This window comes from Macaca fascicularis, chromosome 3 (genome assembly GCF_037993035.2).
Source record: "Macaca fascicularis isolate 582-1 chromosome 3, T2T-MFA8v1.1".
NCBI classification, from domain to species: domain Eukaryota; kingdom Metazoa; phylum Chordata; class Mammalia; order Primates; family Cercopithecidae; genus Macaca; species Macaca fascicularis.
Window position 1 is genome coordinate 93,131,652 of NC_088377.1, and position 26,257 is coordinate 93,157,908.

Genomic DNA, 26,257 nt, shown 5'->3' on the forward strand with positions numbered 1-26,257 from the left:
AAGCAGAGGGAGCCGACTCTGGCCTCAGCCAGCCCAGAGAGGGGCTCCTATAGTGCAGCGGCAGGCTGAAGGGCTCCTCAAGTGTGGCCAGAGTGGACACCCAGGCTTGAGAAGGCGCTGAGAGTGAGGGCTGCTAGCACTTTGTCACCTGTCAGTATCATGAGTTTTATAAGCCACTATGTGCAGAAACTTTTCTTGATAGGGCAGAGAAAGTAAAATCTCAGATTTGCTTTATCTGACAATCTTCTGCTAGAACATACTATGTTTAGCGTTCTCACTCTGCCTATCTATTTGGAAAAGTGGTCTTCTTTAATTCCTTGAAGCTCTTAATTTCAGTTCCACTGGAAACTCTTCCTCCCACCTTTTATCTAGTTTGTAACATACAATGTCCATTTCTGCATGGGTCACTTTTCCCACTGCAAGATACATCTACAGACCTTCCTAAGCATTTTTAATGGCTACACCATATCCGTATTTTCTCATTGAGCTGTGTCTTCCATATTGGTCTATGCCAGTATTGTGTGACATTGATTGTATAGTCTTCTAAAAGCTGTAACTGTGTTTTCCTTTTCCCTTCTTTACTTGATCTTCTAACTTTCATTTACTGCAACAAATATCAGAATAAAAGTAATACAGAAATAAAAGAAAATCAGTTCCATGTTTCCATTACAGTGCATCTGTTATTTTTGTTTTCTGTTTCCTTCCAGTTTTTGGTCATTTTGTAAATGGTAAAATAATTGTAATAGGAGGGAAGAGAGTATTCTATATTTTATTTGAAGCGTTATCTCACAAGCACTTTTTCATATTGTTATACCACAGTTACTTTTATGGCTGTTCATTCCATTGAGTTGATGCATTGTATATATTTTGATATTTTTAATTACTGGACATTCAGTGTTCTAGTATTTTTGCAAGAAATATTGTGCATTTTTATTCTTACAGCTTTCTCTTTCTTTTTCAGTTATCTCACTGCAATAGATCAAAGTATTTGGAGACTTTCATAGTGGTTAGGCTATATGTTCCTTTTTTTTGTTTTATTTGTGACTATTTTTAGCACATTGTCATTTATAAGAAAGTGCTTTGTCAATGCATAGGGAGGAGGGGACAATAAGGAAGCTGTCCTTTTTGTGAAAGTATTGTTAGGATTCTGAGGAAGCTCTTCTAGGAAATAACTGAATAGTGAAAGTATAACAGTCGATGAGTCTTTGGGGAGCTTGGGAAATTGTTGGGATGTTAAAGGCCATTCTGAAATTAATTTGTCTAGCCCATTGTAGACTTTACTGAAATTATATCTAGTAAATGACAATATATTCTCAGTTATATCCAAAGACTATTGTAGAACCAGCCACGATCTCCTGCATATCATTCTAAACATCACTTGAAAGTTCTTTCTTACATCTAATCTGAATCCTATGCTGCTGTGAAAATCATTTTCAAGTATTGCAGTTCAACTTGGAACTAAAGGTAACTGTGATCTTCTACACTGAGAACAGAGACACTGTCCATTCTAAAGTGATCATGAGTCATTTTTTGTTTTTGTTTTTTGTGTTTTTTTGAGACAGAATCTTACTCTGTCGCCCAGGCTGGAGTGCAGTGGTACAATCTCGGCTCACTGCAACCTCTGCCTCCTGGGTTCAAGTGATTCTGGTGCCTCGGCCTCCTGAGTAGCTGGGATAACAGGTGTGCACCATCACACCCAGCTAATTTTTGGTATGTTTAGTAGAGACAAGGTTTCACCATGTTTCCCAGGCTGGTCTTGAACTCCTGAGCTCAGGCAATCTGCCTGCCTTGGCCTCCCCAAGTGCTGGGATTACAGGTGTGAGCCACAGTGCCCGGCCTGTTGAGTTTTGTGTTGGGCATGGGGAAGAGTGAAAGCCAGGTGTCCCCAGAGGGTTAAGAAACCTGTTGGAAGGTGACCCTCGGTATAACCCCATGGTGGGCCTCCTGTATCAACTGCTGTTTGGTTTCAGCTGTCCTAAAGGGAGGACTGACTCTGTGACCTGACAGTGCCTTCTGTGATGCGTTACTATTGTCATGCCATTCCAGACAAATGTAAAGAGATTTGGTAGTGACTAATTTGCATTGCACAAGGTGTTGATAGTAGTGAACAGCTTGCTCTGAAGCCTGTATTCAAAATTTGGAAGGAACAAACACTACGGATATGCTCATCTCACCACTACCCAACCTATTTTTCTTTCACTCCTTCGCTTTGTCTCCTTATTATTCTGCTGATCTTTGTCTCTGCAGTGTTTTAAATGCTGTTTCTCTTTACTTTTCCCACCTTCCTTTTTTCCCTCCCACTCCTTTTTTCTATATCACCTTTCTCTCTGCTCCTTCCACTTCATCTTAGATTCCACTTCCCCTTTGATTTTTTACCATTCTTGACCCCTTTCCTCTTTTATTGGGAAAATAGGCTTTAAATTTGGAGTATGCTAAGAAAATGTCGCTTTATGCTAAAAAACTGCAGGATTCAGGGACTGTATTTGTGGTGTGGCTTATTGATAGAAGAGAGGCTATGGAAGCTAGTGCTTACAAGTGATTTAAGGGTGATAGCTCAGTGTCTCAGGTGGACATGATTATGTTGTGGGACAGCTGGGTTCCATTTTAGCCTGATATTGACCTCCCCTTGCCGTGTAATTAACAGTGTGCCAGCCACAGATCATAAAGTGAGTGCCGTTCAATGAATAACATCACGTACTGGTGCCTGGAGTTTGTTGTACCCATGGGACCTAGTGGGCACAGGGCATGCCTGGATATCTAGCCAGGAGTGACATTTAAGCTCAATTGCTGGATGCTGGATTACAAGAGCTCTGACATGCATCCTCAGATAGCCGTTCGATACAGATGGCTGATGAGTTCTGAAGCTTCACACTGACGTGTCCAGGAGCCCAGGGGCAAACTGACCCTTTCCTCTTTAGGCGCAGTGCCTGCGTCGACTGTTTAGAAATCATCAGAAAACATTTGAATATATCAGGTGAATCTTAGGGGGCTCAATTTTTGGTGATTAAACTAGACTCCTAAATAGAGTTCTCTAAACCCCAAACACAATGAACAGAGATTCATAGTGAAGTAGGTTTGCCTCCCGGAATGAGAGTTGCAGTGAATCCAGTCCTTTTCTCGGCTTTGGTGTTGTGTAGTGATTAACAAAAATGTGAGATGACTGATGGGCACCTTTATAGGAAAAAGGAAGGGGGAGGGTATTAAGCATAGAATGGATGCTCTCATTTGCTTGAGATGTGTAAAATAAGTTGGGGTAGAATAGGGAGGGGCACAAGACTAAAGATTTAAACCCCCCAATCATGGTTTCATTTACTACGTTAAGGAATTTGATGAGGTAATTGGACAGAGTCAGGACAAAGAGAGAGCAAGGCTGAGTATCAATGATCTTCAGATAATCACTAAGGTATTATTCAGGACACAAGCCAGATGACGTTAGCTTCACCAGAAGATGGACTGATGTGGCCATGGATTCAGTTAGTAATTCTTGGAATTGCTGAGGCTTGGGGAAGCCACCACCATGTGGTTTATCTTTGTCTAACCTCACTAAAGCCGACTGAGCAGGCACTAACTGTTTTGGGCTTTCAGGTTTGGGGTGGTGGTTCTCAGTGGAGCCTGAAGGGGAAAGAGAGGCCTTTTAAAAATAAAATATTTCTTTTCTCTTCTCTACATAAGTTTTGAGCTTAACAGGCTTTGATCAAGAAGGATTTCACGTTGGGTTTGTGTTTTGAGTTATATCTGCTCAAGACGCTGCCGTAGGGCTGGAGGAGAAGGTCAGAGAGAGGGAAAACTTGGACTGTGCTGAAACCGCTTCAGGCTCACTTATTTAATTATTCACTCAGAAACAGCAGCGTGGACTAAGAGCTATCTGTGCTTTTGCAGTGTAGCTTCACTACTTAATTTGAAATAAATTCCCTTATAATAGGTCCAATATATAATCCAAGGCAGATTTGAAATAACATTCAAAGAGTTTTTGGCCATCCACTCTGTTGTTTCCTTCCATCAGTGGGGATCTCTGTGACGTGGCTTGTGCTCCCTCAGTGGTCCTTTTTCTTGAAACCTCACAAGGTAACTTGGGACCAGAAGATGGTGTAGCATGAACAAGAAGAGGTGGCCTGCAGTCCTAGGTGCTGGTCCATGCTGGCCAGGACAGAGAATACTGGATATCACATAGTCTCTAAATGCAATTTCAAAGAGTGCATCTCTAGAGTTAAATGAGTTTGCCTTAAATTCTGTATGGTTGCAGATGATGTAATCCTTTTATAAACATTTTATTAGGCAGGTTAAATTAAGATACAGGAAATGCCATTTCACATTGTGTTGAAGAGGAAAGTCAAGTCTTGTGAACGTTGTTTACTATAACGGAAGGTTCTTACATATCCATCTCAACTTAATTTTCTCATTGTTTCAGCATCCGAGTTCCCTGCTGCCTTCTACTCTTTGCACAGTAGAAAGTCAATCTGTGAGCAGCTTGCTGAGATGAGTAAGAGCTGTCTGCTAGTGAAGGGAAATTTGGACTCAATGAAAATAGTCAATGGAAACCTCTGTTTGCTGTATCAAGCATGCAGTACTTATATGCGTACATGGAACAAATTTCTTTTTCAGCTTCAGTGTTGTAACGAAGATGGCAATTTTCCTTCTCAGTGTAACATATAAATGCTCTACTTGGTAACTGAGTAGTTGTCTTGAGTTCTATTTCTGGTATTGTTGGCAGTGTACTTGCCTAGGACAAGCCTTTTGACCACTAGCTATAGACTCTTAATATCCTAATCAAGGCTATTAGTACTTTCTGATAGCAGCTTAGCTCCTCCATTTACATCAAATCTTACCTCTTCTGCATTCAGCTGATGAAGTCTGTGAAAGAATAGGAATAATATAATAAGCTAGCTTTGGTGTTTTGGTCTTTTGGGTAAGAATGCAGGGAGGAAATGAAATGAGGGATGCCTTGAAATGTCTCACTTAGACTTTCTTATGTTCAGATAAATACAGAGAGAACATTTCCTAGATACTGAGTAAATTTCTTTTCTTGAACCTATCTTAAGTGCCTCAGAAGAGGACTTCAGGTTGAGATGACTTTTTTTTTTTTTAAATGTAAGCACGGACAATTCTCTTTCCACCCTCAACCCTTTACAGAATTTCTGAGAACAGTGAATTTCAACGAAGGGGAGGAACAGAAATGAAGCTGACAAGAGAAGCCATCTAAAATTAAAACTCTCCATATGGAATTGCTTTTTCTTTTCCCCTAGAGCGTGTACTCACTCTAAGTCGTGGAAACTCAGCTCTGTCTTTGAAAATTTTCTTACAGTATACTCATTGGAGGCTCTAATAACGCCTAGCTTCTATTATTGTCCAGCTTGTATCTTCTAAATGTCAAAACTATGTTCCTCCAAATGACAAGTTTTTGTTTTAAAAATATTTTTACTAACTTTACTTATATATTGAGCAGATAATAGTACAAAATTCAAAAACAAAAGACCCAACATGGTGAATATTGTTGATCTTTGTCTTTGGATTGGATCTGATTGTGTTTAGAAGTTGATGGGGGGATAAGTAGCTCTCTAAGCTAGATTCTTTATTGCTTCCCATTAGTCTAAAATGTATTAGAAAAGAAAGTAAGGCCTGGTTGCAAGAATAAACTAATGGATTATTTTTACTTAATGGCAAGTTTACCCAGAAATCAGATATTTAAATATTGCTGCCATATCTATATTTGTATGTCCATATGTTATTGCCCACGATGCCACTGATTGGTGGATACACAGTTTATGTACAACTGAGAAAAAGAAACCTAGCCAGTTAAACTATTTCCCAGCACCTCCCATTATTTAAATGATCTTTTAGGAAGGAATTGAGTGTATCTAATATATTTTAAAAATATATTTATTGAAAGAACTCCTCTGGACTTAATGATATATAGGTATTTATCATTGAACACTCTTATAAACATGTAAAAAAATACAAGAAAAATACATCAGGTAACTTTTACTCCTGACACTTCTACACAAGAAAATATAAGTCTTCTGAATCATTTTCAACTCAACTCTTCAGTGTCTAAACTTGCTACACGATTTGCCCTTTGTGCTATAAAGAATATTGGTGAAATAGTTTTAAAAGAATTTTTATTTTGGTTTATTTTGAATTAACACTTTCTTCAAAGTTTCTGGAAAAAAGAAATTTTAAAAATGAAAGTTCAGCCAGGCATGGTGGCTCATACCTGTAATCCCACCACTTTGGGAAGCCAAGGTGGGTAGAACACTTGAGGCCATGAGTTTGAGACTAGCCTATCCAACATGGTGAAACCCCATCTCTACTAAAAATACAAAAATTAGCCCAGCGAGGTGGCACATGCCTGTAATACCAGCTACTTGGGAGGCTGAGGCACAAGAATCGCTTGAACCCAGGAGGCACAGACTGCAGTGAGCTGAGACAGCGCCACTGTACTCCTGCCTGGGTGACAGACTGAGACTCTGTCAAAAAAAAAAAAAAAAAAAAAAGGAAGGAGAAAGAGAAAGAAAAAAGGAAAGAAAGAAAAGAGAAAGGAAGGAAGGAAGACAAGAAAGGAAGAAAGGGTAAGTTAGTTCACTGATGCTGAGTTCTTAAGCTGTTTACCACTGCAGTTTTGTCATGTTAACACAATTCTGACTGTTGCTGGGCTGGGAATGTAAAGGAACAGATCCCAGCACTTCCAACAACCATTTGGTGCCTAGGGTTAGTAACTGCTTTGGTATATCTCAGGGTTTTCATTACAGTTGCTGAGACCCATTCTGCTAATTCAATTCAATGCTGAATTTTTAAATATTCACACATGAAAGTTGCTTTGCAACTGCTGTCCATCTGACTGCAATTGAAAGATGCCATTCATTGTGAAATTGTACCCAAATTTAGAGTTGGTAATAGATGAAAAGAAATGTGCATCTGGGCTGGGCCAGGCACGGTGGCTCATGCCTGTAATCCCAGCACTTTGGGAGGCCAAGGTGAGTGGATCACCTGACGTCAGGAGTTCAAGACCAGCCTGGCAAACATGGTGAAAACCTGTCTTTACTAAAAATACAAAAAAATTAGCCAGGCGTGATGGCGTGCGCTTGTAATCCCAGCCGCTCGGGAGGCTGAGGCAGGAGAATTGCTTGAACCCGGGAGGTAGAAGTTGTAGTGAGCCGAGATCGTGCCATTGCACTCCAGCCTGGGCGACAAGAGTGAGACTCTGTCTCAAAAAAAAAGGAAAAAGATGTGCATTTTAGAGTTAATGAAAGATAATGATTAAATATAATTTCTAGAATTTTTAATGTTTCAGATGAGAATTGTGGACTTTTACTGAGCTCATAAACCAAAATGCTAAGTCAAAAGTAAAAGCTGTTCCTGTTGGTTCCTAAGCGTGATGATTGGGTTTTCACATTCATGTGTGACATGTGCCTCCCTCAAATCTTGTGATGATGTCATCACATGACCCATCTGACGTGGGAAGAAAAGTGAAAAAGAAAAAAAAAAAAAAAAAAGCAGAAACTTGAGATTTTGAAATGTCTTAATTTCTTAGTGTGATTCTCCCCTTCCTTAGGATGCTCACAAATATTTTTTTTTTTTTTTTAAATTTATTTATTATTATTATACTTTAAGTTGTAGGGTACATGTGCATAACGTGCAGGTTTGTTACATATGTATACTTGTGCCATGTTGCTGTGCTGCACCCATCAACTCGTCATTTACATCAGGTATAACTCCCAATGCAATCCCTCCCCCCTCCCCCCTCCCCATGATAGGCCCCGGTGTGTGATGTTCCCCTTCCTGAGTCCGAGTGATCTCATTGTTCAGTTCCCACCTATGAGTGAGAACATGCGGTGTTTGGTTTTCTGTTCTTGTGATAGTTTGCTAAGAATGATGGATTCCAGCTGCATCCAAGTCCCTACAAAGGACTCAAACTCATCCTTTTTTATGGCTGCATAGTATTCCATGGTGTATATGTGCCACATTTTCTTAATCCAATCTGTCACTGATGGACATTTGGGTTGATTCCAAGTCTTTGCTATTGTGAATAGTGCTGCAATAAACATACGTGTGCATGTGTCTTTATAGCAGCATAATTTATAATCCTTTGGGTATATACCCAGTAATGGGATGGCTGGGTCATATGGTACATCTAGTTCTAGATCCTTGAGGAATCGCCATACTGTTTTCCATAATGGTTGAACTAGTTTACAATCCCACCAACAGTGTAAAAGTGTTCCTATTTCTCCACATCCTCTCCAGCACCTGTTGTTTCCTGACTTTTTAATGATCGCCATTCTAACTGGTGTGAGATGGTATCTCATTGTGGTTTTGATTTGCATTTCTCTGATGGCCAGTGATGATGAGCATTTTTTCATGTGTCTGTTGGCTGTATGAATGTCTTCTTTTGAGAAATGTCTGTTCATGTCCTTTGCCCACTTTTTGATGGGGTTGTTTGTTTTTTTCTTGTAAATTTGTTTGAGTTCTTTGTAGGTTCTGGATATTAGCCCTTTGTCAGATGAGTAGATTGCAAAAATTTTCTCCCATTCTGTAGGTTGCCTGTTCACTCTGATGGTAGTGTCTTTTGCTGTGCAGAAGCTCTTTAGTTTAATGAGATCCCATTTGTCAATTTTGGCTTTTGCTGCCGTTGCTTTTGGTGTTTTAGACATGAAATCTTTGCCCATGCCTATGTCCTGAATGGTACTACCTAGGTTTTCCTCTAGGATTTTTATGGTATTAGGTCTAACATTTAAGTCTCTAATCCATCTTGAATTAATTTTCGTATAAGGAGTAAGGAAAGGATCCAGTTTCAGCTTTCTACTTATAGCTAGCCAATTTTCCCAGCACCATTTATTAAATAGGGAATCCTTTCCCCATTTCTTGTTTCTCTCAGGTTTGTCAAAGATCAAATGGCTGTAGATGTGTGGTATTATTTCTGAGGACTCTGTTCTGTTCCATTGGTCTATATCTCTGTTTTGGTACCAGTACCATGCTGTTTTGGTTACTGTAGCCTTGTAGTATAGTTTGAAGTCAGGTAGCGTGATGCCTCCAGCTTTGTTCTTTTGACTTAGGATTGTCTTGGAGATGCGGGCTCTTTTTTGGTTCCATATGAACTTTAAAGCAGTTTTTTCCAATTCTGTGAAGAAACTCATTGGTAGCTTGATGGGGATGGCATTGAATCTATAAATTACCTTGGGCAGTATGGCCATTTTCACAATATTGATTCTTCCTATCCATGAGCATGGTATGTTCTTCCATTTGTTTGTGTCCTCTTTGATTTCACTGAGCAGTGGTTTGTAGTTCTCCTTGAAGAGGTCCTTTACATCCCTTGTAAGTTGGATTCCTAGGTATTTTATTCTCTTTGAAGCAATTGTGAATGGAAGTTCATTCCTGATTTGGCTCTCTGTTTGTCTGTTACTGGTGTATAAGAATGCTTGTGATTTTTGCACATTAATTTTGTATCCTGAGACTTTGCTGAAGTTGCTTATCAGCTTAAGGAGATTTTGGGCTGAGACAATGGGGTTTTCTAAATATACAATCATGTCATCTGCAAACAGGGACAGTTTGACTTCTTCTTTTCCTAACTGAATACCCTTGATTTCTTTCTCTTGCCTGATTGCCCTAGCCAGAACTTCCAACACTATGTTGAATAGGAGTGGTGAGAGAGGGCATCCCTGTCTTGTGCCAGTTTTCAAAGGGAATTTTTCCAGTTTTTGCCCATTCACTATGATATTGGCTGTGGGTTTGTCATAAATACCTCTTATTATTTTGAGGTACGTTCCATCAATACCGAATTTATCGAGCGTTTTTAGCATGAAGGGCTGTTGAATTTTGTCAAAAGCCTTTTCTGCATCAATTGAGATGATCATGTGGTTCTTGTCTTTGGTTCTGTTTATATGCTGGATTATGTTTATTGATTTGCGAATGTTGAACCAGCCTTGCATCCCAGGGATGAAGCCCACTTGATCATGGTGGATAAGCTTTTTGATGTGTTGCTGAATCCGGTTTGCCAGTATTTTATTGAGGATTTTTGCATCGATGTTCATCAGGGATATTGGTCTAAAATTCTCTTTTTTTGTTGTGTCTCTGCCAGGCTTTGGTATCAGGATGATGTTGGCCTCATAAAATGAGTTAGGGAGGATTCCCTCTTTTTCTATTGATTGGAATAGTTTCAGAAGGAATGGTACCAACTCCTCTTTGTACCTCTGGTAGAATTCAGCTGTGAATCCATCTGGTCCTGGACTTTTTTTGGTTGGTAGGCTATTAATTGTTGCCTCAATTTCAGAGCCTGCTATTCACAAATATTAACAATACATTTTTTTTCAAGACATCTAAAGTGACTCAATTTGAACATTTAAGTGGCAGGTTAAAAAAACTTTTTCCCCTAATAATTCAAATATTTGTTTTACTGTAAGAAATTCAGAAATCTGATTTAAGGATGACCTTCTTATTGAAGAGAGGAAAAGCAATGGAAAGATATCTGTATTGGTAACTGAAACTGGCTCAAATCATAGCTGTATTCTCCTTTCTTTGAAATGTGTAGAATTATAGCCAATGGGTTAAGAAAAACTATTTAAAACTTGGAAATAAGGCAAAAAAGTAGAGGAGCATATCCTTTCAATATCATATTGGAACATTTTTTAAATAAATAAACCTGACCAAGAATTATTTAATTATTCAGGAGAACTTCCTTATGTTTAACTTTTGTTTTTCACTCTTAATTGGAGTCTATAGACACTGGGAAGTTGTGTGTTACTGTATAGATTTTTGGCAATAGCTGTCTAGTGAAAGAAAGAACCCTATGTTTTATGCATTTTAGGACATTAACCAGCTTTGCAGGTAACCTAGCAATTTTCTACTAACATTTTCAAAGGCTAGAAACACATTCTCCATCAGTCCTCTTTAGATCAGCCTTATTATCTTGATGGTTTCTTCATTATTGAGTTGAGTAAATCTTGACATATATTTATTCTGTATTTTTATGAGTCCTGTTTTAAACTTTAAAAAAAAATTCATTTTGTTGAGCTTTAAACCTCTCAAGTGAAATAGTTACTATTCATCATTATGTTATGTATTTATAGGTTGACAAGTGCTCTTGGTAGTAGTTCATAGTGACCTGCAGAGATGAAAATGCCTGTTTATGAGGTTTAAAACTAGATTGCTGAACCTGTGCATGAGTTAGATTTCATTAAGGGACTCCCCTGTGATTAGCACATGATTCTCCTTGTGTGGATGGAAGTTTCAGGGGCCGAAGCTGGGCTTGTGCAAGGAATCTAGCCAGAACATTTCAGAAGAGCCTGCGGATGCAGGGGTGCCCCACGAGGCAGCTGTTCATCTTTGCTCCTCCAGCACCTGGTGTGGGGTTTTCTAAGCTCTCAACAATGTGTGTGGTGGTTTCTGGAGTTACTATTCTTGTCTTTCAGGGGATTTGAGGAGATTTTTCTGTTTTCAGAGGCTTCAGAAACGCATGGTTGGGTCTTCAGAATGATCTCTTCGGAATCAATTGAGTGTATCAGGCATTAAATGTACTTGGTTCCAGTTTACCCCCACCCTGCACTTTCTCTTACCTCCCTCCCTCTTGCATTAATCCCATTTTTCTCCCTGCTTTCCTTCCCTCCTCCCCTTTTATTCTGTTGACCTATCTATTTACAAACCCTCCCTCACTTGAGATGGTGTAGAAGATGACATCACACTTAACTGAGATATGTATTTATTTGATTACCTGAAGGCTTTCTATAATGTCTTAGTGGAAGCCTTTATGGTAAACACCAATCAATGAAACACACAGACATCAGGGAGTAGAAATTTCCTGTGTATTTGAATGTTGCACTGATCACCTTATCTAGTGTACTTAGCCATTTTCTTAAGGTAGTAATTAAAGTGTTTCAAACTTGAAGTGGTTTAGGGTCATGAATTTTGAATTGACAGAATACTCACAGTACAGTGCTGTATTTTCTTATGTAGTCAGTCAGCACTCAAAAGTCAGGTAAGATGTTGCCAAAAGTATAAATGAGTGGAAAACAAGAAAGGCCATTAAATTCTTTGTCAGAGAAATCTTCATAAATAGAACAAGTGACCATACGGGTAGGAGACTGAAAATGTCCATTCCTTAATTCACTGAGAGAAGGTAGAATATCCCCACAATATTTTGGGTGACTTTTGCTTCTTTAATTAGTTGTCTGATTATGTTGATAAAACCCTGGGGATGGAGATATGTACAGTTCAACAGTCTCAGGAAGGAGGCTCCTTTAGTACAATGTTTACGGGATTCAAGATAAGTGTGGGCTCAGAATGGTGTTGGGAATCAGAATCCTGGAGCCAGTGAGAAAGCCAAACTTCACATGAATGACATCTGAAGTCTAGTAAGAGCTCAAGGTCAGTTGATGTCTTGAAGGGAACCAGGCACGGCATAAGAACCAGGATTTCTTCAAGAGGGAGCTTTAGAAGAATGTAGTGGAGAATGCTGATGCCACTCCAGACTGGAAGCTCATAGTTGACAGCTGCCACCTCGCCAGGGCCCACCTGGTTCTGGGTTCTGTTCAGAGCATTTTCTGGGCATCATGTCGTTTAACCCTCACACCAGGCCAGTGAGAGAGTAGCACCTCTGCAGTGTTATAGGGGAAGAAGTGGCTTTAGAGAGGTGAACTTTCTAAGAGTATCAACTGATACTGAAGATTGCGTTGGAACCCAGGTTGGTCTCTCTCCACCTCTGTGCTGCCAATCATGACGTTGTGCTGCCCCCATGTCTGCTCTTCTCACCTGTTGCAAGTAGCCAGCCTCTTACCTGATGAAGACCATCAGGCCTGAAGGACCAGGCTCTTTTGCTCCTGCAGAAAGCCAGTTTGGGGTGGGACATCTGGACAGGCAGAAGTCACGTGACTGGTGGACACAGGATTCCCAGGCACCTGTTCTCTCAAGGGTGGGCTCTTCTGGGGACATTTGGGGGCTACTCATGATTCCGTTGAACTGTCGTTTGACTTAGTCCTTCCAACCTCCAACATACGGGGCCACTGAGAGAAGCAGTACCTGTGGCAGCTTTAAACCGCCCTGCTCCTCTGCTGTTCTGACAGCGTGTGAAGCCAGCAAAAGCTTCTTTGCATCAGGTGCCAGTGGGGAAATAGGAGGAAAAAGGGGGAATAGGAAGGAAAATCATGCTATTTTGTAGACAGGGGAGGATTTCATAAAAATATGTTCAGAATGGTTTTACAAAGACTGTGCATATATGCTCCAGGTCTGTTCAGGAAAGATTCATTTGTGGAGGATTGAAATGTTCCATTAACATTTCTTATCTAAGAGAAGCAGAGGAATCTACTGAATTTCACAAAATGTAATATGAAAACTGATCTCCAAGGGTCACCTTTAATATTTTACTTCCTTCTTCATTGTTGAAAATATATTTCAGCTCTCTTTTACATACCAGCACACAGCAGAGGGAGAAGATAGCATAATCACTGCAAAAGTATTATCAAATGCAAGCACGTATTTGCATTTTTGGCAAACAACCACTTTTGATTTTACATTGTATTATTCCATAATATTTAAAGCACAAAGTCCTGAAACTATCAAACCTACTTGAGTTTGTGATAGTCAGATACTAGTTTCATTGTGCTTTTAATTAATAAAATGTAGATTTTCTAAATTAAAATTTTCATTATGAAATATTTTGACCATAAGGGAAAAACAGAATTAAATGGTATTCATATATGTACCTACCACTCAGATTATACAGATACTAACTTTCTGCTGTGTTTTCTTCAAACGTGACTTTATGTTATGACTATTAATAAAATGGCACATTACAGATACAGTTGTTGTACAGCCCCCTTCACATCCTCTCTTCCTCTTTCTCCTTTCATGAGGCTGATGTATGTTATTCCCCTGAATTTTTCTTTTTTTTTTCCGAGACAGAGTCTCGCTCTGTCACCCTGGCTGGAGTGCAGTGCCATGCATGATCTTGGCTCACAGCAACCTCTGCCTCCCAGTTCAAGTGATTCTCTTGCCTCAGCCTCCCGAGTAGCTGGGACTATAGGTGCATGCCATCACACCTGGCTAATTTTTGTATTTTAGCAGAGACAGAGTTTTGCCATGTTGGTCAGGCTGGTCTTGAACTCCTGACCTCAGGTGATCCACCCACCTCGGGCTCCCAAAGTGCTGGGATTACAGGCGTGAGCCACTGTGCCAGCCCCCTGAACGTTTTTATGCTTTGACAACATGGTTGTGAAAATACTAAGTGAAAGTTTCTTCAGAGCTGTATTTTGAAATAATATTCTCAATTTAGAGCCATAAGTCTATTATTTTATTATTATTATTATACTTTAAGTTGTACGGTACATGTGCACAACATGCAGGATTGCTACATAGGTATACATGTACCATGTTGGTTTGCTGCACCCATCAACTCATCATTTACATTAGGCATTTCTCCTAATGCTATCCCTCCCCCAGCACCCCACCCCCTGACAGCCCCAGTGTGTTGATGTTCCCCTCCCTGTGTCCATGTGTTCTCATTGCTCAACTCCCACTTACGAGTGAGAACATGCGGTGTTTGGTTTTCTCTCCTTATGATATTTTGCTGAGAATGATGGTTTCCAGCTTCATCCATGTCCCTGCAAAGGACATGAACTCATCCTTTTTTATGACTGCATAGTATTCCATGGTGTATACGTGCCACATTTTCTTTATCCAGTCTATTATTGATGGACATTTGGGTTGGTTCCAAGTCTTTGCTATTGTGAATAGTGCCGTGGTAAACATATGTGTGCATGTGTCTTTAGAGTAGCATGACTTACAATCCTTTGGGTATATACCCCGTAATGGGATCACTGGGTCAAATGGTATTTCTAGTTCTGGATCCCTGAGGAATGGCCACACACTGTCTTCCACAATGGTTGAACTAATTTACATTCCCACCAACAGTGTAAAAGCATTCCTATTTCTCCACGTCCTCTCCAGCATCTGTTGTTTCCTGACTTTTTAATGATGGCCATTCTAACAGGCATGAGATGGCATCTCATTGGGGTTTTGATTTGCATTTCTGTGATGACCAGTGATGACGAGTATTTTTTCGTATGTCTGTTGGCTGTATAAATGGCTTCTTTTGAGAAGTGTCTGTTTATATCCTGTGCCCACTTTTTGATGGGTTTGTTTTTTTCTCATAAATTTGTTTAAGTTCTTTGTTGATTCTGTATATTAGCCCTTTGTCAGAAGGATAGATGGCAAAATTTTTCTCCCATTCTGTAGATTGCCTGTTCACTCTGATGATAGTTAACTTTTGCTGTGCAGAAGCTCTTTACTTTAATTAGGTTCCATTTGTCTATTTTGGCTTTTGTTGCCATTGCTTTTGGTGTTTCAGTCATGAAGTCTTTGCCCATGCCTATGTCCTGAATGGTATTGCCTAGGTTTTCTTCTAGGGTTTGTATGGTGCTATGTCTTACATTAAGTCGTTAATCCATCTTGAGTTAATTTTTGTATAAGATGTAAGGAAGGGATCCAGTTCCAGATTTCTACATATGGCTAGCCAGTTTTCCCAGCACCATTTATTAAATAGGGAATCCTTTCCCTATTTCTTGTTTTTTTCAGGACTGTCAAAGATCAGATGGTTGTAGATGTGTGGTGTTATTTCTGAGGCCTCTGTTCTGTTCCATTGGTCTGTATATCTGTTTTGGTAACAGTACCATGCTGTTTTGATTACTGTAGCCTTGTAGTATAGTTTGAAATCAGGTAGCATGATGCCTCCAGCTTTGTTCTGTTGCTTAGGATTGTCTTGGCTATGCAGGCTCTTTTTTGCTTCCGTATCAAATTTAAAGTAGTTTTTTCCAATTCTGTGAAGAAAGTCAGTGGTAGCTTGATGGGGATAGTACTGAATCTATAAAAATCTTTGGACAGTATGGCCATTTTCACAATATTGATTCTTCCTATCCATGAGCATGGAATGTTTTTCCATTTGTTTGGTCCTCTTTTGTTTGGTTGAGCAGTAGTTTGTAGTTCTCCTTGAAGAGGTCCTTCACATCCCTTTAAGTTGGATTCCTCGGTATTTCATTCTCCTTGCAGTAATTATGAATGGGAGTTCACTCATGATTTGGTTCTCTGTCTGTCCTTGGTACATAGCAATGCTTGTGATTTTTGCACATTGATTTTGTATCCTGAGACTTTGCTGAAGTTGCTCATCAGCTTAAGAAGATTTTGGGCTGAGATGATGGGGTTTTCTAAATACACAATCATGTCATCTGCAAACAGAGACAATTTGACTTCATCTTTTCCTAATTGAATAGACTTTCTTTCTCTTGCCTGATTGCCATGGCCAGAACTTCCAATACTGTGTTGAATAGGAGTGGTGAGAGAGTGCATCCTTGTCTTGTGCTGGTTTTCAAAGGGAATGCTTCCTATTTTTGCCCATTCAGTATGATATTGGCTGTGGGTTTGTCATAAATGGTTATTATTTTGAGATACATTCTGTCAATACCTAGTTTATTGAGAGTTTTTAGCATGAAAGGCTGTTGAATTTTGTCAAAGGCCTTTTCTGCATCTATTGAGATAATCGTGGTTTTTGTTGTTGGTTCTGTTTATGCGATGGATTGTGTTTATTGATTTGTGTATGTTGAACCAGCCTTGCATCCCAGGGATGAAGCAGACTTGCTCGTGGTGGATAAGCTTTTTGATGTGCTGCTGGATTCGTTTTGCCAGTATGTTATTGAGGATTTTCACATCGATATTCATCAGGGATATTGGCCTAAAATTCTCTTTTTTTGTTGTGTCTCTGTGAGGCTTTGGTATCAGGATGATGCTGGCCTCATAAAATGAGTTAGGGAGGATTCCCTCTTTTACTGTTGATTGGAATAGTTTCAGAAGAAATGGTACCAGCTTCCGTTTGTACCTCTGGTAGAATTTGGCTGTGAATCTTTCTGGTCCTGGACTTTTTTTGGTTGGTAGGCTGTTACTGCCTAAATTTCAGACCCTGTTATTGGTCTATTCAGAGATTCAACTTCTTCCTGATTTAGTCTTGGGAGGGTGTATGTGTCCAGGAATTTATCCATTTCTTCTAGATTTTCTAGTTTATTTGCATAGAGGTTTTTATAATATTATCTGATGGTAGTTTGTATTTCTGTGAGATCAGTGGTGATACCCCCTTTATCATTTTTTATTGCATCCACTTGATTTTTCTCTCTTTTCTTCTTTATTATTCTTGCTAGTGGTCTATTTTGTTGATCTTTTCAGAAAACCAGCTCTTGGATTAATTGAATTTTTTGAAGGAATTTTTGTGTCTCTCCTTCAGTTCTGCTCTGATCTTAGTTATTTCTTGTCTTCTGCTAGCTTTTGAATTTGTTTGCTCTTGCTTCTCTAGTTCTTTTAATTGTGATGTTAGGATGTTGATTTTAGATCGTTCCTGCTTTGTCTTGTGGACATTTAGTGCTATACATTTGCCTCTACACACTGCTTTAAATGTGTCCCAGAGATTCTGGTACATTGTGTCTTTGTTATCATTGGTTTCAAAGAACATCTTTATTTCTACTTTAATTTCGTTATTTTTTATTTATTCATTTATTTTTGAGACGGAGTCTTGCTCTGTCACCCAGGCTGGAGTGCAGTGGCATGATCTTGGCTCACTGCAAGTTCCTCCTCCTGGGTTCATGCCATTTTCCTGCCTCAGCCTCCCAAGTAGCTGGGACTACAGGTGCCCACCACCACGCCCGGTTAATTTTTTGTATTTCTTTTTGTAGTAGAGACGGAGTTTCACTGTGTTACCCAGGATGGTCTTGATCTCCTGACCTTGTGATCCACTTGCCTCGGCCTCCCAAAGTGCTGGGATTACTTGTGTGAGCCACTGCTCTCGGCCTCAATTTATTATGTACCTAGTAGTCATTCAGGAGCAGGTTCAGTTTCCATATAGTTGTGCAGTTTTGAGTGAGTTTCTTAATCCTGAGTTCTAATTTGATTGCACTGTGGTGTGAGAGACAGTTTGTTTTGATTTCTGTTCTTTTACATTTGCTGAGGAGTGTTTTACTTCCAATTATGTGGTCAATTTTAGAATAAGTGTGATGTGGTGCTAAGAAGAATGTATATTCTGCTAGTTTGGGGCAGAGAGTTCTGTAGATGTCTATTAGGTTCACTTGGTCCAGAGCTGAGTTCAAGTCCTGGATATCCTTGTTAATTTTCTGTCTCATTAAGCTGTCTAATATTGACAGTGGGGTGTTAAAGTCTCCTATTATTATTGTGTGGGAGTCTAAGTCTCTTTGTAGGTATCTAAGAACTTGCTTTATGAATCTGGGTGCTCCCGTATTGGGTGCATATATATTTAGGATAGTTAGCTCTTCTTGTTGAATTGATCCCTTTACCATTATGTAATGGCCTTCTTTGTCTCTTTTGATCTTTTTTGGTTTAAAGTCTGTTTTTATCAGAGATAAGGATTGCAACCCCTGCTTTCTTTTTGCTTTCCATTTGCTTGGTAGATCTTCCTCCATCCCTTTATTTTGAGCCTATATGCACATGAGATGGGTCTCCTGAATACAGCACACCAATGGGTCTTGACTTTGTATCCAATCTGCCAGTCTGTGTCTTTTAATTGGGGCATTTAGCCCATTTACATTTAAGGTTAATATTGTTATGTGTGAATTTGATCATGTGATTATGATGCTAGCTGGTTATTTCACCCATTAATTGATGCAGTTTCTTCCTAGCATCAATGGTCTTTATAATTTGACATGTTTTTGCAGTGGCTCATACCGGTTGTTCCTATCCATGTTTAGTGCTTCCTTCAGGAGCTCTTGTAAGGCAGGCCTGGTGGTGACACAATCTCTCAGCATTTGCTTGTCTATAAAGGATTTTATTTCTCCTTCACTTATGAAGCTTAGTTTGGCTGGATATGACATTCTGGGTTGAAAATTCTTTTCTTTAAGAATGGTGAATATTGACCCCTACTCTCTTCTGGCTTGTAAGGTTTCTGCAGAAAGATCCACTGTTAGTCTGATGGGCTTCCCTTTGTGGGTAACCCGACCTTTCTCTCTGGCTGCCCTTAACATTTTTTCCTTTATTTCAACCTTGGTAAATCTGACAATTATGTGTCTTGGGGTTGCTCTTCTCAAGGACTATCTTTGTGGTGTTCTCTGTATTTCCTGAATTTGAATATGGGCCTGCGTTGCTAGGTTGGGGAAGCCCTCCTGGATAATATCCTGAAGAGTGTTTTCTAACTTGTTTCCATTCTCCCCATCACTTTCAGGTACACCAATCAAACGTAGATGTGGTCTTTTCACATAGTCCCATATTTCTTGGAGGCTTTGTTCCTTTTCACTCTTTTTTCTCTGATCTTGTCTTCTTGCTTTTTTTCATTAATTTGATCTTCAATCACTGATATCCTTTCTTGCACTTGATTGAATCAGCTATAGAAGCTTGTGTATGCTTCATGCAGTTCTCGTACTGTGGTTTTCAGCTCCATTAGGTCATGTAAGCTCTTCTCTACACTGATTGTTCCAGTTAGCTATTCATCTAACCTTTTTTCAGGGTTTTTGGCTTCCTTGTGATGGGTTAGAACATGCTCCTTTAGCTCGGAGAACTTTGTTATTACCGACCTTCTGAAACCTACTTCTGTCAGCTCGTGAAACTTATTCTCCATCCAGTTTTGTTCCCCATCTGTTAAGGAGCTGCAGTCCTTCAGAGGAGAAGACATGCTCTGGTTTTTGAATTTTTAGCCTTTCTCTTCTGGTTTCTCCCCATCTTTCTGGTTTTATCTAACTTTGGTCTTTGATGTTGGTGACCTACAGATGGGGTTTTGGTGTGGATGTCCTTTTTGTTGATGTTGATGCTGTTCCTTTCTGTTTGTTAGTTTTCCTTCTAACAGACGGTTCCCTCAGCTGCAGGTCTGTTGCAGTTTGCTGGAGGTCCACTCCGTACCCTGTTTGCCTGGGTAACACCCGGAGGCTGCAGAACAGCAAATATTGCTGCCTTATCCTTCCTCTGGAAGCTTAGTCCCAGAGGGGCACCCGCCTGTATGAGTTGTCTGTCTGCCCCTACTGGGAGGTGTCTCCCAGTCAAGCTACTCGGGGGTCAGGGACCCACTTGAGGAGGCAGTCTGTTCGTTATTGGATCTTGAACGCTGTGCTAGGAGAACCACTGCTCTCTTCAGAGCTGTCTGGCAGAGACGTTTAAGTCTGCAGAAGCTGTCTGCTGCCTTTTGTTCAGATACACCCTGCCTCTAGAGGTGTAATCTAGAGAGGCAGTAGGCCTTGCTGAACTGCGGTGGGCTCTGCCCAGTTTGAGCTTCCCTGCTGCTTTGTTTACACTATGAGCATAGAACCACCTACTCAAGCCTCAGCAGTGGCAGATGCCCATCCCCCTGCCAACCTCCAGCAACCCAGGTTGATCTCAGACTGCTGCGCTAGCAGCCCAAGGCTCTGTGGGCATGGGACCCACCAAGCCAGGCACGGGAGGGAATCTCCTGGTCTGCTGATTACGAAGACCATGGGAAAAGCCCAGTATTTTGGCAGGAGTGTACCATTCCTCCAGGTGGAGTCACTCACAGCTTCCCTTGGCTAGGAAAGGGAAATCCCTGGACCCCTTGTGCTTCCTGGATGAGGTGATGCCTCACCCTGCTTTGGCTTGCCCTCCATAGGTTACACCCACTGTCCAATCAGTCCCAATGAGATGAACCAGGTACCTCAGTTGGAAATGTAGAAATCACCTGTATTCTGCGTCAGTATCACTGGGAGCTGTAGACCGGAGCTGTTCCTATTTGGCCATCTTGGAAGTGACCCATACGTCTATTCTTAAAGTCATTTTTCTGTGAAGTATAATTCCTGAAGTGTCCACTTGTTGGAGGAGGTTGAGGTTAGTATAACTACTATCAAAAAATAGACTTTCAGAAATTGGTTCCAGCTTTTCCTGCCCCTCATTACTTCTCTGAGGAGCCTGGTAGATCCTTCCCCACCTATAAGGACGTCCCTTATAGGTGTCCACTCCGGCAGATACTGCTTGGAGACATATGCAGAGGACTACCATTCGTTTGGGTTTTGCCCCAACACAACCAGCTTATACACATTATACAAAAACTTGCTTTTTTATTTCTCAATTCATCATGGACATGCTCACATCTAAGTAGATGAACAATCTAGTGCTTTCTAATATATTTACATAGAAGTTTGTATCACAAATTCTGTTCCTTTCATTTTCTTCTTTTTTGAACTATAGCCTTTTCTCCTTAACTTCACTAAATGAAGCTCCCTGTCTTGTTTGCAGCCTCCCTTCTTTCCAGTACTGTGTGTTAACCATCTTAGTGTATGCTTCCCACCATTTCTAAATGCTTTTATGATCATGTGTATACATGTGCACATGCACGCACACACTCCTCCACACACATGCACACATAGGTATATTTGGTCATTTCTGTACAAAAACAGGATCACACTTGGTACATTCTATGTACTAAGTGGCTGTTACTGTTGAGATTTGAAAAACATCAAAAAAAAAAAAAAAAAGCCCAAACAGCAAAATGTTTTTACAAAGAGAGAGCCTTGCTCAAGGTGCCAGAACATACCTGGGGGATCCAAACCTCTCACCCAGGTCTTCTCAGACAAAGTCACTTTCTCTGCACCCAACTTCAAATGAAGACCACTCCCACACAGCCCTGGCAGCTCAGGGCAGCGTTCGTGTGCCAGGCCTTCCCTACCTCTTCTGCGGGTTTGCAGGAGGATGGCCACCTGCTGCCATCCAGATTTCAGGCACAGCTTCCTCTGATATCCAAGGTCACATTAGTCTGTACCTGGAATCATGACTGTATGAGGTTCACAAGGACACCAAAGCTTTATTTTTTATTTTTTAACATAGTAGTTTTGACTCCATCTAATCTGTTTGCTAAGGTTAGGGGCAATGCGGCATTCACATGCTATTTACTTAACATTTCCAATACTCTCCTCCTCCCTCAAGGTTATTACTTCTCTGGTTGGCGATGGACTCAAATCCTCATTCTCAAAAGCTTGTTCTCAGGGCTGGGAAAGGCACAGTTGCTGTGTTGGCAGGTGGGCAGATTTCCATGGGCTAAAACAAAACTGAAGCAGAAGCCACCGTATATCTGCTGCTCCTGACCCTTGATAGAGAAAGAGAGTGGAAAATTTCTCCTCGGTATTTGCTGGCTTTGTCGTGGGATGTCACACGATGCATTTGAAAAAAGTTAATTTAAAATTTTAATTTCAACATTGATTTTTAAACCAGAACTACGTCCATCTCTCTTGTCTTTTTATCCTCAGCTCCAGTTGATTCCTGCTGGAATTGTTTCCAATATGTTCTCCAGAAAAGCATCTCCTTTCAGAAACTTTCAGGATCACGGGGGCCAATTATGTCTGTTTAGCTATTAGGTTGACTCATATGATTAACATTACATTTTTGTAGTTCAAAAATGGCCAGATATTGTCACTTCAGTGGTTCAACCCAATATGTTTACCCTGAATATTTACAGGTGGGAAGGCTTGGGAGCTAGAAGGCCCCATGGGGATTCTATTACCCAGTTCTCAAGGTTTACAGGGGACCACCTGGGGCCAGCCTAATTGCCCAGTTGATGATGAATTGATTCACCTGTGCTGAAGCTGTCTCATAGAATGCCCCTGATGAAATGTGAAGTGTGGTGTGAACGGTCAGGCTCCAGGAGGTGCAGGCTTCAAGGATCACAATAAAGGATGGGGATCCTTTAAAGCCCAGAGGGCTATTCCCTGGCAGGAAAGGAAAATTAGGCAAACACCTGGAGAGGCCCAAGCCTGAGAGACCTCAGGACCTGAGACTGCCCCTGACTCTGAGGATTCAAATCAGACAGATCCTCTTCCTGGCCTCTTCTATCCACACCGGAGTTTCCCCACACTGTTTGAAATGCTGTGGGCAGAATGCAGGCCACTTGCCCTGACTGCAGAGCACTGACTTGGGCAGGTGGGCATGAGCCTTTCTGCCCAGCGTGAGTTGCTCTGGCACAGCTGGATGCTGACCTGCAGGGAGGTGCCTCAGTGAGTACTTGAGCAGGGTCCAGGATGAGAAGCCAAACTGTTTCTCATGTTCTCCTGCAAAATGAATTTATTTCCTTGTTAGAGAAGAGTGGACATACCCCTAGTCAAATATAAGTGAAAATCAATACATCTTTATTAGAAAAAGTTAGAAAGATATGGACAGATAAAAAAAAAATTACCCATCTTCCCACCACTACAAATCAATATTACTGCTACTTTGGCAAATTTCCTTCCAGATTTTAATGCATTCAAAAAATACGTAATTATACTAAGTCTTTGTCTTGATACTGCTGATCCATGTATACTTTATATAATAAGAATTTATAGAAAATATTCTATATAAAATATACATTGACCAGGACTATATGCTACTATAGAGATTGTATACAAAATACAACTGGCTGCATTTTATATCCCTACCCTTTTCATTCATCCTAAGTAAATACTCTATGCACATAAATGTTGCATAGTGTTCCCTAAAGTCGGTTTTCCATCATGTAGTTAACAAATTTTCCTTTTAGTGTAGTAAAGTACGTGGACTCTGGACGGTTTGGTTCAAATCCCAACACACTAATTGTGTGAATGTGCGCAAGATGCTTAATCTCTCTTTATCTCTGTCTGTTAAACTTTAAAATTGGTGTAAGAGTTGTATGTAGCCTGTTAAAGAAAAAAAAAAAAAGAATTATGCATAACCTGTTGCAGAAAAGAAACCAAAGTCTTCAGACGTTGCCATTTATAAGAAGTACATTGAAGGGAGGTAAGCTATGTTACCAGCCATGGCTCAGATCCCTAGCATGTCGTCTTTTATGTCTGAATTTATATCAAAGGCCCTATTTGAGGTTTGTCTTTAAACAAAAGAGGAGAAGGGGCCCTAAGACACAAAGGTTGGGCATTGAGTCACTGTGATACTAGCTGGCAGGGGAATGGGGACCTTCTAGCCATGAGCTAAGGTTCCTGAAAATATTCCTTTCAACATAACATTTGCAGGACAGAGAATTTGTTGAGTGAAACATTTGGGAGTCTATAAAATCATTACAGTATTTATCCAGGGGAGCAAAACATTAAACATTTACAAAGGGGCCACTGTGTTGTTCAGGGAGCAAAATATTAGCATTTCTTTGTTAAGATATTGAACTTTTGATTAAGGAGTTTTTAACTCTGGACAAGGACTGATTTTCTGATTAATTCATGGGTCGCTGGGAGGATCAAACACTTAGAACAAGAGTCTGCAAATATTTCCTATAAAGGGCCAGGTAGTAAATATTTTAAGTTTTGTGAGCCATATGCAAGGCTCTGTCACAGCTTCTGGGTGTCTCAGCTCCCTGGTGTGAAAGCAGCCACAGACAATGTGCAAATCAATAAGTATGACTGAGTTCCAATATGACTTTTGTTGTGGACGCTGAAATTAGAATTTCATGTCATTTTCGTATCATAGATTTTTTTGTCTTTTGATTTTAAAAAGCTATTTAAAAACATAAAAGAACAAATATTTTAGACTCTCAACTGTACAAAAACCATTTGGCCCCTGGGCTGTAGTTGGCTAACCCCTGGCTTAGAGCAGTACTTGGCACTAGTGATTGCTATGTATGTGTTAGCTCCTACCCCCACGGTTACAGCTGTTGTTATCACCATCGTCACCATCTACATCCTTCTGCTATTGTAAATAAAGCACTGAAGAACATCTTCAGGGAGAAAGATTTTTATCCCTCTCCTGCTTTTGCAGTTACTAACTGTGCTGCAGCCCTATGCTAGGGCCAGACAGTGCTAGGCTCTGGAGAAATCTCTGCATCTCTTTGACTTCCTGGGAGTCCATTTGTAGCAGCTGCAGCTTGATCAGCTCCTTGCTTCACCATGGCAGAGAGGTTTCCCCTCCCATGCTGATGGTGGTTCCTCACCAGAGGCTGCCTGGAGAGCTGTGCTGGGCTCAAGGAGAATGGGCTTCATAACGGATTATCAAGGCCCAGGAGTACTGTTTGCACATGTGCTGTGTTCTTTGTTGGATATCATAGCCTGTGCTCTCCCTGGGGATGAATGAAAAGGGGAGACAGAGATGCCCACTGTATATGACATGTATTTATCCCTTGTTTTAAAGTGATAAGAGGTGGGAGAAAGGGGTTCATAAAAGGAGTGATACAAGGAGGAGCTGGGAGGTAAGGAAAGAAAGAATAGGGCACTGTTGCTAGAATGAGCCATGATATCTGGATTGTTCCAAATCCCCCATGTGCTCAGCTGAGTAGAAAAGTTGCAGATATCTTTATAAACCTTGACAGCACTATTTCATTATTCATAAAGACTTTTTAAAAAATCATAACCAGCTTCATTTTTAAAGGAAATTTATCCCCAAAGCATTTTTTAATTGAGTTTTTATGGTAATTCTTTGTATTGACTGTTGAATCAACATACCAAATAAAATATGCTCCAGTGTTTTCTTTCATTCAGGAAGTCTCAGTTCTGCTTCTTCAAAATAATGAAGTGAGAGTCAATTCAGATTTTCATGAATTTACATACCTGGCAGTACATGGCCTTTTCTAAGAGTAAATGTAAAAGAGTATTATTTTTTAACTAGGAAAGTTTGCCTTAAATCCAGAATCTTTGGTGTATGATCTTCCATTGTTTGTGCCTGTATAATTTATGAGTGTGTGTGTCTTGCTGTATTATTAAGGCTTTTAATAACTCACTTCTGAAATAGAAGTACCTCGAAGGCAGGTACTATTTTTGTTTTAAACTCATCTTTCGATGAAATGTATAATTTCTGTCTTGCACAGTGCCTTGCATAGTAGTGGACGTCCAAAATTGTGTGATGAGAAGGAGCTCAGGGTTGCAAGCCATCTAGTGGTTATTTGCATTTCCCTTCCCTAGACAGTGTCCCTGCTGTACATCCCGCCCTGACCACAGTATTGCTCAGGACAAAATCTTTTCTGCTATTCCTGTTTCTATAGTGGCACAGAATATTGTCAATACCCTTTCAGATGCCTGAAGACAGTGTTGGTCCAACCTACAACTTCCATCTCAGTTAATCACCACACCTCACACACCTTTCTAATTTTCCCTGGGCTAACTAACTAGTTTTTTTTTTTTTTTTTCCAACTTTTCTGACATGCCTCTCTGTTCTGACATTTCTGCTTCTTTCCGGCCACTCTTGTGTGTACAATTTCTTATGTGTCAGGAACTGGGTTACATTGTGACCCCCAGATTGTGCATCATGTCCAGATGTGACCTGGGCAGGGCCCAGTCCAGTGGAACCTCTTCTGTTCTTGTTGTGCTCCTATTAATAAAACCCAACATGGCAGAGCCTTCTGGTTGCC

General features: G+C 40.4%; 1 protein-coding gene and 1 non-coding gene across 33 annotated transcripts in view; both read left to right on the forward strand.

The window, feature by feature from the left end:
- ELMO1 (engulfment and cell motility 1) overlaps positions 1–26,257 on the forward strand; it is a 582,820-nt gene that overhangs the window by 266,068 nt on the left and 290,495 nt on the right. The window lies entirely within an intron of this gene.
- LOC123572678 (small nucleolar RNA U13) lies at positions 7,351–7,452 on the forward strand. Its single transcript, XR_006697227.1, has one exon. It is a non-coding gene; the product is annotated as a small nucleolar RNA U13 (small nucleolar RNA).